Raw genomic sequence first — 13440 nt, 5'->3', positions numbered from 1 at the left:
TCTAAACATTTCATATTTGCTCTTTAACAAGTTTATTTTGGAATCCTTGACTTGTGATATTCCCTCATGGGTAACGACAAGTGTATCCCAAATAACCTTGGCGGAATAAAAAAGAGCAACTCGATTAAACTCCTCCGTAGATAGGGCGCAAAATAAAGAATTTATAGCTTTGTAATTTAAATTTGCATGCCTTTTCTCTACGACATTCCATTCTTCAAATGGTTTGGAAGGCAACATGTATCCATTTTCAACAATGTGCCAAAGTTCTACATCTATCGAAAGAAGATAAATGCGCATCCTTATCTTCCAATGTCCATAGTTGGACCCATCAAAGAAGGGAGGTCTAGTTGTGGAATGGCCCTCTGGAAGTCCGTTTCCATTTGTATTTGCCATTTCACAAATAGAAAGTTGCCAAAGATCTTATGATCTTTCCCATATTGAAATTTTTAAAGAAAAATTTACCAAAGATTTATAGAAAAGAAAATCTTTTAAGAGCCTTTGCTTTGATACCAAGTGAAAATCCAAGGGTGGTCCCGAATTGGCAACTAATGAGGAGGTGAAATTTAGGTTGCTAACAAGTTTTAACCTTTTTAAAACTCAAACCCAAATTTAGAAGATTAAGAGATCAAGATGAAATTCAAGCACACAAGTTAAATCTAAAGGTGCAAATGCAAATAAAAAGCAAGAGTTTAAGAGAGAGTGCACCCGAGATTTAAAGTGGTTCGGTCCTCAAAACGCGAGGCCTACTCCACTCCACCAACCAAACCCGTTGATGGCTTCACTAGTGATCTTCTTAACTTCGGCGAAGATCAATGCCGATTACAAAGTTCCAACCGCCTTTCACCTTGGTGGCGATCTTCACCACGGAGAGTGGGCTACGCTTCTCCGAACACTCGCCCGATACAAAGTTCTTGATAAGAAAGAAAGAACAAAAAACAATCCCTCACAAGGGTTTACAAATTGTAGAAGATGTACAAATTTAGCCTATGATCCAAATCCTAATCTTAGAAGATGAGAGGCATAAATAAGCTTTGATTCACTCTTTAAATGTTCAAGTAAAGTTTAAGAATGTTAGAATTGATGTTTGGTATGTTAGGAATACCCATATTTATAGGAAAACCAAAATATGACCGTTCAGTGGCATTGTTGTAATTCTTGGAAAATTCCCAACGGCTAAAAATCCGACCTTTATAGTGTTCTCGGAGTTTCGAGAAAAAATCACGGAGTTCCGGGAATACAACTCTTGAATTGGGTTGAAAATTCGATTAACTAGTCAATAAGGAATAAGATCAAAGGGATGCCATTCCTGTAGACACCTCCATTTTGCTCCGCTTTTAATCAACAAAGAAGTTAGTGTCTCGCTGTCAGTTTTTCAGTGTTTCCCATTCCCGTGTCCGTCTCTTATGCTTTCTCAATCTTTCCGACCATTTCCGCAATGTTCCGTATTTTTCTTTTCCCCAAGTGTTGAGAATGATTATTCATAAGAATCCGAACTCGAGGGAATTTGGACTCGTGGGCGGGCCCGCATTGAGCATTTTGTTGAGATTTGGATCAAGCAGGGGGGCCCGTATACCGTTTTAATGAAAAATGAGTTTTAAACCTACTTCGATCCAATACATAAAGATGTCGGTCAGGATCTCAGAGACGTTGTTTTAACAACCAATGTTGTTACGATCATCAAGTTAAGTTATTCGGATAAGCCTACAGAAATGATTTAGAGGGGCGCAGCCAATCTACATTATGTTGCATCAAATGAACAGTTCAGACCATTCCATGGAAGTGATTTGGGGCGCGCAATCTATTTGGGCCGTGACCCATAAATCGGACAGCTAAGATCATCCAATGAAAATATTTTGGGATGCAATTTCTGTGGGCCCATCAATTGAATGGTTAAGATCATCTCATGGAAATGATTTTTGGGCACGATTATTCTACATCTTGGTCCATCGATCAGACGGTTCAGATCATTTTATCAAAATAAACGTTGGGTTTGGAATGGATAGATCTGGGATTCTCCAAAAGTAGAAGTTGCTTTATGTAAATCAGTAACTTTTGGGAAGGTTAAATTAGGATTTTTGTGACACTTAAAATTCATTTTCTATTGAATAAAAATTGCTATAATTTCATTAAGAGGTAAGGAAAGTTTCTGCAGAGAGAGGGGAGGTTCTAAAATGAGGAGCCGGCTGTTATCTAAAAGAAGAAATAAAAGAAAGAAAAAAGAAAAGGAAAAAGGCAGCTCTTATTTCCTTCCTAAAAAGGGCACCGAGGATTTCCCTCACTCGCTGGATCTTGGCTACTCCTCCAGGACCTTTCTCGATCTCTCCCGGGAACGGAACGGGGGGCAGCCCATCGAAAAAAAAGAAGAAACAAGAGCGAGCAAAGAGAAAAACTGAGGCTCTGTTCTTGTGGTTTTTGAGAAAGAATAGCATCGAGTGATCGGCCTCCCTCTCTCATTCTCTGAAATCCCTCTCACTCTGTTTCTCTCGCCCAACCCTTCTTTCTCACCCTCTTTAATCCAATAGCTCTGAAAAAAAAAGAAAAAAGAAAAAACAGAAGAATACAGAGAGCAGAGGAACGACTTTTTCTCCTCCCTCATCACACTCTGTTTTCTTCCCCTCTCCCCATCTCACTCCTTCTTCTTCCCACGCCCCATCACCTATCTCTTTCTCTATCTCTCCCTCTAAACCCTTCATCAACATCACTTATAAAAAAAAGAAAAGAAAAGAAAACTCACGTGAAAAACAGAGTATTCCATACTCTGTTTTTCACGTTTCTCTCTCTCTCTCTCTCTCTCTCTCTCTCTCTCTCTCTCTCTCTCTCTCTTCCTCTCTTTACCTCCATCTCTCTCTCTCTCTCTCTTCCTCTCTTTCCCTCCATCTCTCTCTCTCTTCATCTAACTCTCTCAACTCTCTCTCTCGGTCGTCTCTCACTCTATCTGCAACTCTCTCTATCTCACTGCATCTCTCTCTCTCTCTCTCTCTCTCTCTCTCTCTAAATCCCATTATCACTCTCCCTCATCCACCCTCCACTCTCTTATCCTCTCTGTCACCCTCTATTTTCACACCCTCTATCTCTCTCAAACTCTCTGTCTCTCATTCGGTCTCTCTCACTCTCCTCTATTAATCTCTCTCTCTCTATCTCTCTCTATCTCTCTTTCTCTATCTCTCTCTCTCTCTCGGCCTCTCTCTCACTCTCAATCTCGCTGTTCTTCCCTCTCACTCCCTCCCTATCTCTCACACTCCCTCTCCTCACAGTGGTTATATTTTAAAAAAAAGAAAAAAGAGAAGAAAGCGAAAGACGGCAGAGCGGATCGAGCGTCGACGGGACAATTTCGAATTTTTCACTCTCGGATTCGGCGAGGATCTTCACCGTAGGTAGGTACACTGTTCTCGGAATTTTTCAGAATTATTTGGTATATTTTCGGATTTTTGCATGATTTTTAAGCATTTAAATGAATTTAATTGAATATTAAATGTGTGTGCTTAAAATCATGATCTACATGGGTGTTTCAATTCCGTTTCGTCCCGAAATTTAATACAACGATCTATCTAAATAGGGTAAAATAACTATCGGATCGGATCGGACATTGGATCAACGGTTTTTTAGAATTTGAGTGAAGAGTGGTATTTTATTTAAAATATTGGCTGAGTAATTACCAAATTCGAAAAAATAGCCATCTCAGGATGATCTATTTTTTGGAATTTTAAATTTTTCTTGTGTTCATCACATCAGAACAAGGTTGGAGGACATTTTCCGGAATCATAATTTTCTCGAAAATCGTGTTTTAAAAATAGAAAACTCTTCAAAAATATCTCTTCGACGAAGAAAAATAAAATATATACTAAACGAATTCCAAAATTAATGAAATTTTGGAGGAAAATAATATAATGCTGATACATTCTACCATGAATGTTTGAGAATTTTTGGAATTGGTTTGGTATATTATTTTATGCTTTCTTTGAAAATTATCAAATTTTGGGAGAATTTTTACAGATATCAGATCACATATAAAATTCCCAAACTTTTTACAGTAGTCTTATATTCAATATTTCTAGTTGCTGTAAAATTTTCAAGTGATTTAGATCTTGTTTCATATGGGATGTATTGTTAATTCATAATCTTGTCTGAAACTTAAAAAATCCGAAATTGATAGTAAATGGTTTCTAAAATTCATGAAAATCTCACAGCATATTATTTTTACTTATATCTTGTTACTGTAGAAATTTTATTGAATTTAGATTCCTATTTCTAGTAGTTTCTGTGTTATTTTTACAATCTGATCAAATAATTGTTAAATCAAAATTAAATATGAGCTTAATGTAAAAATCTGTAAAAATCGTCTAGTAAGCTACATCTCATCATATCTTTCTTCTGTAGAAGTTTCAACTCATTTTGAATTCGTTTGCAACAGTTTCACTTGTAAAATCACTCATATATTTAAAATTGATAAAATTCATTTAAAATCCGAATTCAATCGAAAATCATCTGAAAATCTTAAATCTCTGTCACATATTAACTCCTTAATCCATTGAAACAGAAATCTTAGGATCTTTAGATTTCCCTGGAAAAATGGCCAGTGCATCCATAATCGTATCCCAATTGCAACCGATTTTTGACAATTTGAATATTTAAGCTATAGCACGTTGTTGGCTCCGAGGTTACTGTCCACGGAAATCCTGAGATATGCCAGGCAATAAGGTGCTATAACCTAAGTATTAAATTGCACAAGAAAAGAGCGCACGATTCCCTTCCTTGGATGCTATCCTGGGCCGAAATTGGTGAACCCTAGAACCATTGGTAATCCTTGAATGTCCAGAAACCGAAAATCCTTGAAATCTGAAATTAACTAACTTCAAGAGCTTAAATTGATTTGTCTCGTGTCTTTCGGAACCGTTGGATCGCGGTTTCCGTCGTAAGAACCATTAGAGCCCAATTTAGGAACACTGGTGTCAGGTCATGTCCTAGGTTTAGGGAGTCTTAGGTTTTAGGGAGTCCTAGAGTTAGGAGTCCAGCCTCATCACGTACGTTTGCTATGGATAAACCTTGCCCTAGGTCTAGTTACACTAGTCACCCAATCTTTTCCTAGGACAAGCCTAGTAAACTAGGATGTAGGCTAACCTGCATTAGTCTAAGGAACAACTTGCATTTAGATAAGAATCATATAGAATCTTAGATGAAATCTTAGGATAATAAAATCCTCAACTTGAATTAAATAACTCCTCTTAAAACTGTTGAAACAGTCAAATCCATCTAGGTCGGTGTCTTAGTTGAGTTAGGCATATGTAGCTTAGCTTAGGTGCACTGAACTACGTCGACTCTGATCCCAGTGAGGCTTGGGTACGTAGGCAGCTTGGATGTCTGATGGCATACCAACCGCGAGTCGGCTCCACAACAAATTGTGGGGTTTTGTATATTAATTTTCTTGTAAATGCTTAATCAAATCACTTAGGATTTTCCATGAAATTAGAATTTTAGGAGAACTTTCACTTAGATTGAATTCAAACAAATAAAGTAATCAAGATACACACTTATGATGTACATTGAAATTAGATCATAGGATGCATGTCACATAGTTCGCACATTAATATAGAGTTGAATGAGCCATTTAAAATAAATTTAAAAGAGTTAGCTTTTGGAATCGAAGACCGATTATCGGGCAGGAATGGTGCATGTGGTGGATAACTCCCCATACCTTCCATTCTCGTAACCAGGTAGCGAGTCTAGATTTCTGGTTAATTTCGGGTCCTAGATCCCACATCTAGGTGGCGACTCTGTCAGTCTCTTTTGTGTGGAATTCGGATTGCCTTAGTGATCCCAAGTTCACATAAAAGATGAATTAAAATCAATAATTAAAATGCACACGCCAATCGCGTGGGTACGAGAGACCAAGAGCGAGTGCGTGGCGGCTCCTGCCCCACCCCCTCTCGCGGGATCGGGTCCCACAATTCCTTATAAATAATTAATCAAATCCACTCTCCAATTTACATTGATTATATAGAACTTTATATTTGTTACTCAACAATCATTCATACGAAAGGGGAAAGCCAATGACATGAACGATTGGGATTTTCTAAACACAAAATCCTACACAATTTTTCAACTAAGTAGATTGATTTAATTATAAATATTTCTCCTTCCCCATGGCTTCAACTAAATCCTAAGTAATTAGGATTTAGTTGTTCATGGAAAAGGGAAGAAAAATAAAAATAAAGGAGATAGAAAAGAGAAGAAATGTCATACAAGAACTTAAACAAGCAAAATAACACAAGTACTCTCTTTAATATTGAACTTCGAAACAAAAGTACATCGAATTATAACTTGGAATTGAACTTGAAAATAAAGAACAAAAGTAAAGTAAACTTAGTCTTTTTCTCTTCTTCTCAAGTTTTGGTTGACTCCTTGTTCGCCTTCCTTCAAGCCTTGATCGCTTTAGATTGATGTGGATGATGATGCCTAGATTGAGAGTTGACAAAAAAAAGAAAAAGAAAAAGAACTTTGAAAGGAAGCAAGAGAGAATAAGAGAGAGCTTGAGAGTGGTAGAGAAAGGTTAGAGAGTTAAAGAATGTCGAGCAAAAGGGTAAAAAAAACAAAAAAAACTAGAGAGAGTGCAAGAGAGCATATAAAAAATATATATATCCTCCTTCAATAGTGGCCAAATATCCCTATTTAGTAAAAAAAAATTGGAAAAGAAATCTCCTTAGAAAAAGAAAGAACTTCTTTTATGAATTTGGCCACCACCTTGTTACTTTCTAAAGAGAAATACCAACTCTACCGAAATAGAAAAGTGACCTCTTTACTAAATTTGCAAATCTAAGTGAGCCCCATCCAGTGACGTTTCTTCTTGCCCTTTTCATCATTTTTTTTATTTTTAAATAGCACATCCACTTTTTACTATAGAAGGAGGCTACTATTTCGTCCTTCTCTTGTATTCCATATGATTCTTCATTGCCTTGATTTAACATCATTCCAATAATAAAAAAATGCCCCCTTGCATGCAAAGAGTATCACCATGCCATCCCTCTAATTTGCAACCTACTATTTTAATTTTCTTCATTCCCACGTTCTCAGAGGAAAATAGCAAGTGGCTAATATTAATATAGGAATCAAATAATGTTGCTATTTGAGTGTGCAGGCATATGCATCTCATCCATCCTAGACAGATATAGCAAGTAAGCATTGCCTTGGATGTTCGGTGGCCATGTCGGGCCCATTTGTATTACTAAAACAAAAATGCCAACCCAAGCTTCTATTTCTATTTCCCTAAACGTGCATGGTTGCCTCTTTATAATCTAATCCATGCAAGTCTTGCTTGGATTAACAAAAGCCATGCATACGTGACACCATGCACGTCTCCCTTTTATGCCAGCTTTGCAATACCACATTCTCTCACAAAAGCTATTTCCAATATACAAGTATCTTGTATTTTTGAATGTGTGCTCAAATTGCTACTTTCAAAATTGGGAGTTTCTAAATAACCATTTTTCACATGTGGCCCCCATCAACAGCCGAACCATATTTTGGAATGGGCATTTGAATTTTTTTTTTAACATGGGGCCCACTACAATTAACTGGTTTGTGAAGAGAGACTAGTGAGACCACACCATGCATTGGACACATGGTTGATCCTATAAGTAGCAGAGAGCCACTTTCTTGTTTAGGCATCATGATTTGGCCAACCGTCCATTTGTTGTCCATAGGATGTTCTGAAAAGTCCAAATTGATGATTCCACAAAGGTTACATCCCAAAATACTATTTCCATTAGTGGGGCCACCAATTCGTTTCCATGGGCTGATCTGAAACGTCCAAATTGATGATTCCACAACCGTTCACTTGATGGTCTGCAAAATAAATAGGCAACAATATATATAGATGCCGCCCCTCTATTTTTGTTGGATGATCCAAACAGTCCAATGGACGGGCTGTACTCTACATTGGCTGCACCCCTAATAATTTGATTCCAGCAGCATTCCCATTCCAGCAGCCATTTAAATTCATTCAACAACTGATTCCAGCAGCATTCCCATTCCAGCAGCCATTTAAACTGATTCAACAACTATTCCAGCAGCCATTTAAATTGATTCAACAACTATTCCAGCAGCCATTTAAATTCATTCAACAACTATTCCAGCAGCATTCCCATTCCAGCAGCCATTTAAATTCAGCACTATTCAGTTCCAATTTCAGCAATCGAATTCAGCAGCTTCAATTCGTTTCCACCTTCTTATTCCCATTCCAGCAAGTTATTCCAGCACAATTCCAATAACTGATTCCAGCAACTATTCCAGTTTCTGATTCCAGCAGCTTTGAATTCGGCAATTTCAGCACTACTTAATTCCAGCAGCAATGCAATTCCAGTAGGTCCAAACCGTTCATTTAAATATAGAGAAATATTTATATAAGTGGGCCCAATAACTAGTGTGGCTGCAAAATGATATTTTCTGTGGATCTCCATCTCTTTAGCTGTATTTTCTATGGACATCCAGAAAATAACCTCAAACACAAAAAATAATGAAAATACCTTAGTAGTTCCGCTTTAAATGAGAAAAATACATGCTTTTAACCCTTACCATCAGACATAAATGTGCTCATCAAATTCCCCCATACTTGAGCTTTGCTTGTCCTCAAGGAAACAAAAAGAAAAGACAAAAATAAAAACAAAACAAAAAACAAAATCCTAACTCACTTTCGTAGGAATCACGATTGCACTTAGCACGTGCAACAAGCCTTTAAACCTCTAGGTCACCCTAGTGGACGAGTTTTGTCTCGTGAGTGTTTGCAGTGAATATACACACAAAATTCTAAAAATAAACTTTTCTTTCCAAATCTCACTATAGAGTAAAGCCAAAAATTTCTAATCATTTTTCTTTGATAAATTACTCAAAATAGAAGAACAAGAATACCCCCATACTTAAACTTTGCATCCTATCCCAAGTTGGAAAAATTAGAAAAATATTTTAATCAAGGAATCCTCTTTTGAATTTGTCCTACTCTTCTACCTTAAATTTGATTCTAATGTAATCATACTATAAAAGAAATTTGAATTGAAAACTTAGTAGAAAATTTGCAAATTTATATGGCCCACCATAATTTCCACTTTTCCCATACTTTCTAAGATTAGAACTCACTTTGTAATCCTCTACTGCTTTTGGCGTGAATGACATGCAGGGCATGCACCAGACACCTAGGCTAGTAAGCAGTGTCCGACTAATCTTTGATTTGCATATATCATAGACATTTATGCATATGAGTTCAATTTTTACCTTTAATTATGTGCAATGCTTTGATTTATTAAGCTCTCTAATTGACCCATGTATGGAGATTTCAGTTAGTTGCTCTCAAGCCAGTTGGCTTTAAGGAACTAGGCATAAAAAATCCTTCAGACTTATTAGCTCAAGTAAAAAAGGCTACAAATCAAAACTATAATCAAGAAGCAAACTTTCTAAAAATAATTCTTTCTTTCTTTTGTTTCAACCTTTCTTTCCTTTTTAACCGTACCATATAAAAAGCAACTTTCTATTTCTATTTCTTATTCAAATCCTTTTAAAAGAAAGTTTCCAAAAGAAAACAAAACTAAGAAAGGAAAGTATTCTTTCTAAATTTTTTGGATTCCAAAATTAAAATATCCACTAACTTTCTTTCTTAAAATAGGAAAACAACTTTCTTTCTAAGAATACCAAGTTCTTTCTAATTTCAGAAAAATTACCAAAAATAAAAAAGAAAAGAAACTTTCTAACTTTAAATTATAGAAAAGACTAGAAAAGAAAAGTTTCTAAAAGCTACCCCCCCATACTTGATTTATGCAATGTCCTCAATGCATTAAAAATAGAAAGAAAAATATAAGGACTAAAAATAGAAAGGAGGGTGCGTACCGTATTTGTTTAGGCAGGAGTTAAATAGGAAGGTGCATGGAGATCCATGACTTCTTCCATATCAGATTTAACAGCTCAATAAACAGCTTTAATCTTTGACCATTAACTTTAAAAATCTCACCATTGCTGGGATTTAAAACCTCAACCGCACCATAGGAGAAAACTTTATTAACCACATATGGTCTATCCCATCGAGATCTTAACTTACCTGGAAAGATATGCAATCTTGAATTGTAGACAAGCACTTTTTTGCCCTCTTGAAATGATTTTCTCAAAATATGTTTGTCATGAAAAGCTTCTGTCTTCTCTTTGTAGATTTTTGTATTCTCATAGGCATCATTCCGCAACTCTTCCAACTCGGCAAGTTGAAGTCTTCTATGATTACCTGCATCAGACAAATTAAAATTCAGTTTCTTAATAGCCCAAAAAGCTTTATGTTCCAATTCAACCGGGAGGTGACAAGCTTTTCTATAGACAAGGCGATAAGGAGACTGACCAAGATCAGTCTTGAATGTCGTTCTATGAGCCCACAAGGCATCTACTAATCTAATGGACCAATCTTTACGGTTTGGATTCACTGTCTTCTCCAAAATTTGCTTAATTTGCCTATTTGAAACCTCCACTTGGCCACTCGTTTGAAGATGATAAGGGATGGCCAACTTATGAGTAATACCATATTTCTTCATAAGAGCTTCAAACGGTCTATTACAAAAGTGCTTACCCTATCACTAATGATGGCACGAGGTGTACCAAAGCGCGAAAAGATATTTTCTTTAAGAAACTTAACCACCACCTTGTGGTCATTGGATTTGCAAGCAATGGCTTCAATCCATTTTGACACGTAATCTACACCTAATAAAATATACAAGTTTTCAAAAGAGTTGGGAAACAGACCCATAAAATCAATGCCCCACACATCAAAGATTTCTACCACTAAGATCGGGTTGAGGGGCATCAAATTCCGCTTTGTAACTCTTCCTAAGGATTGACATGACCCACAAGCATGACAAAAATCAAAAGAATCCCTAAAGAGACTAGGCCAATAGAAACCACATTGTAAAACTTTGTGCGAGATTTTCTTTGCACTAAAGTGGCCACCACAGGCTTGATCATGACAAAAAGATAGAATCGATTGGTGCAAATGATCAGGCACACATCGTCGGACAATCTGATCTGAACAAGTTTTGAACAAATAGGGGTCATCCCAAAAGAAATACTTTACCTGTGAGTGAAACAGGTATTTGTCTTGGTTGGACCAATGATCCGATGTAGCACCTGCAACCAAGTAATTCACAATATCTGCATACCATGGCTCACTAAAAATAGCAAACAATTGCTCATCAGGGAAGTTTTCATTAATTGGACCTTCGTTATTCGTTGCATTAGGAAGTCTAGACAAGTGATCAGCAACCAAGTTTTTCGTACCCTTTTTATCTCTAATCTCCAAATCAAACTCTTGAAGAAGTAAAACCCACCTAATGATACGAGCTTTAGCATCCTTCTTTCCAACAAGATACTTGATTGCCGAATGGTCGGTATAAATTATCACATGCGATCCAATCAAGTAGGGACGAAACTTCTCAAGTGCAAACACAACCGCTAAGAATTCTTTTTCCGTAGTGGTGTAGTTAAATTGTGCATCATTAAGAGTCCTACTTGCATAATAGATTACATGCGGTAATTTATTGAATCTTTGACCCAACACGGCTCCTATTGCAAAGTCGGAAGCATCACACATAATTTCAAACGGTTCAGTCCAATTGGATGCTTAAATGATGGGAGCTGTAGTTAACTCATTTTTCAAACACTCAAAAGAATCGAAGCATTCTTTGGAAAACTCAAATTTTTGATCTTTTGCTAACAAGTTAGTTAGAGGCCTAGCAATTTTAGAAAAATCTTTTATAAAACGCCGATAAAAACCCGCATGGCCTAAAAATGATCGAATATCCTTCACACTTTTAGGTGGTGGAAGATGGACAATGAGGTCCACCTTGGCTTTATCAACCTTAATTCCCTCTTTAGAAATCACATGGCCTAAAACGAGGTCCTCTTTTACCATAAAATGACATTTTTCCCAATTAAGGACCAAGTTCTTTTCCCTACTTCTTTCTAGGACCAACTTTAAGTGATGTAAACATTCGGCATAGGTGGATCCATGAATAGAAACATCATCCATAAAAACCTCTAAAAAGATCTCCACCATGTCAGAAAAGATACTCATCATGCATCTTTGGAAAGTTGCATGTGCATTGCATAAGCCAAAAGGCATGCGTCTATAAGCAAACGTTCCAAAGGGGCATGTGAATGTCGTTTTCTCTTGATCTTCAGGAGCTATGGGAATTTGGTTATAACCGGAATAGCCATCTAGAAAACAGTAATACTCGTGACCCGCTAACCTTTCTAACATTTGATCAATAAAAGGCAAAGGAAAGTGATCCTTCCAAGTAGTCGCATTAAGCTTTCGGTAGTCAATACAAACCCGCCACCCCGTTTGAATACGAGTAGGAACAAGTTCATTGGTGGCGGATTGTATAACGGTAACTCCCGACTTCTTAGGCACTACTTGGACGGGACTCACCCATTGGCTATCTGAGATGGGATATATGATCCCGTTATCTAACCATTTTAAGATCTCTTTTTTTATGGCTTCCTTCATCACAGGATTAGCCATTCTTTGAGGTTCCCTTGAAGGTTTGGAACCCTCAATGAGGTGGATGTGGTGTTGCACAATCGAAGGGCTAATTCCTTTGATGTCGGCCATTGTCCAACCTATGGCTTCCTTGTTATCTTTTAGCAATTTAATGAGTTCCTCCTCTTGAGTAGAGGTTAGGTCCGCAGTAATTACTACAGGCAAAATACAATTATCACCCAAAAAAGCATAACGTAAATGAGAAGGCAAAGGCTTCAACTCCAACTGTGAGGCTTCTTCGATTGATGGCTTCAGAAGAGATGTTGCTAGTGGTCCAACGGGCTCCACATTTTGAATGGCAAAAGCTTTGGAAAAGAAATCATCTCCATCATTTCCTAATTCATCCAAGCATTCTTGAAATCCTGCATCAAAATCAATTTCAAAATTAGAAACAATATCGTCAGGAAAGGAATGCAACATATTGATTTCTTCATGAAAATTTGGTTGCTTACCTAATCGAAAAATATTGAAATCTACTGAAGTATTTCCAAAGGACAATTTCATTAATCCATTCCTACATTTAATTAAAGCGTTGCTAGTAGCAAGGAATGGCCTACCAAGAATGATAGGAATTTGGTCCTTGTTATTAGCAACCGGCTCCATGTCCAAAACCACAAAATCCACAGGAAATAAGAAATCACCTAGTTTTACTAGGACATCCTCAACCATACCTTTTGGTATTTTAATGTATCTATCCGTCAATTGAAGTGTGACGGTGGTAGATTTGAGGTCACCTAGTCCTAATTGCTTGAAAACCGAAAATGGCATGAGGTTCACACTAGCTCCCAAATCTAACAAGGCATGGTCAATTTGAGTATTTCCAATAGTACATGATATGGTGGGACATCCCGGGTCCTTATATTTTGCTACATTTGATGAGA

The sequence above is a fragment of the Tasmannia lanceolata genome, unplaced genomic scaffold (genome assembly GCF_043159265.1).
Source record: "Tasmannia lanceolata isolate RefF3 unplaced genomic scaffold, GAP_Taslan_0.1 ptg000023l, whole genome shotgun sequence".
NCBI lineage: Eukaryota > Viridiplantae > Streptophyta > Magnoliopsida > Canellales > Winteraceae > Tasmannia > Tasmannia lanceolata.
Note: the sequence above shows the minus strand (reverse complement) of the source record.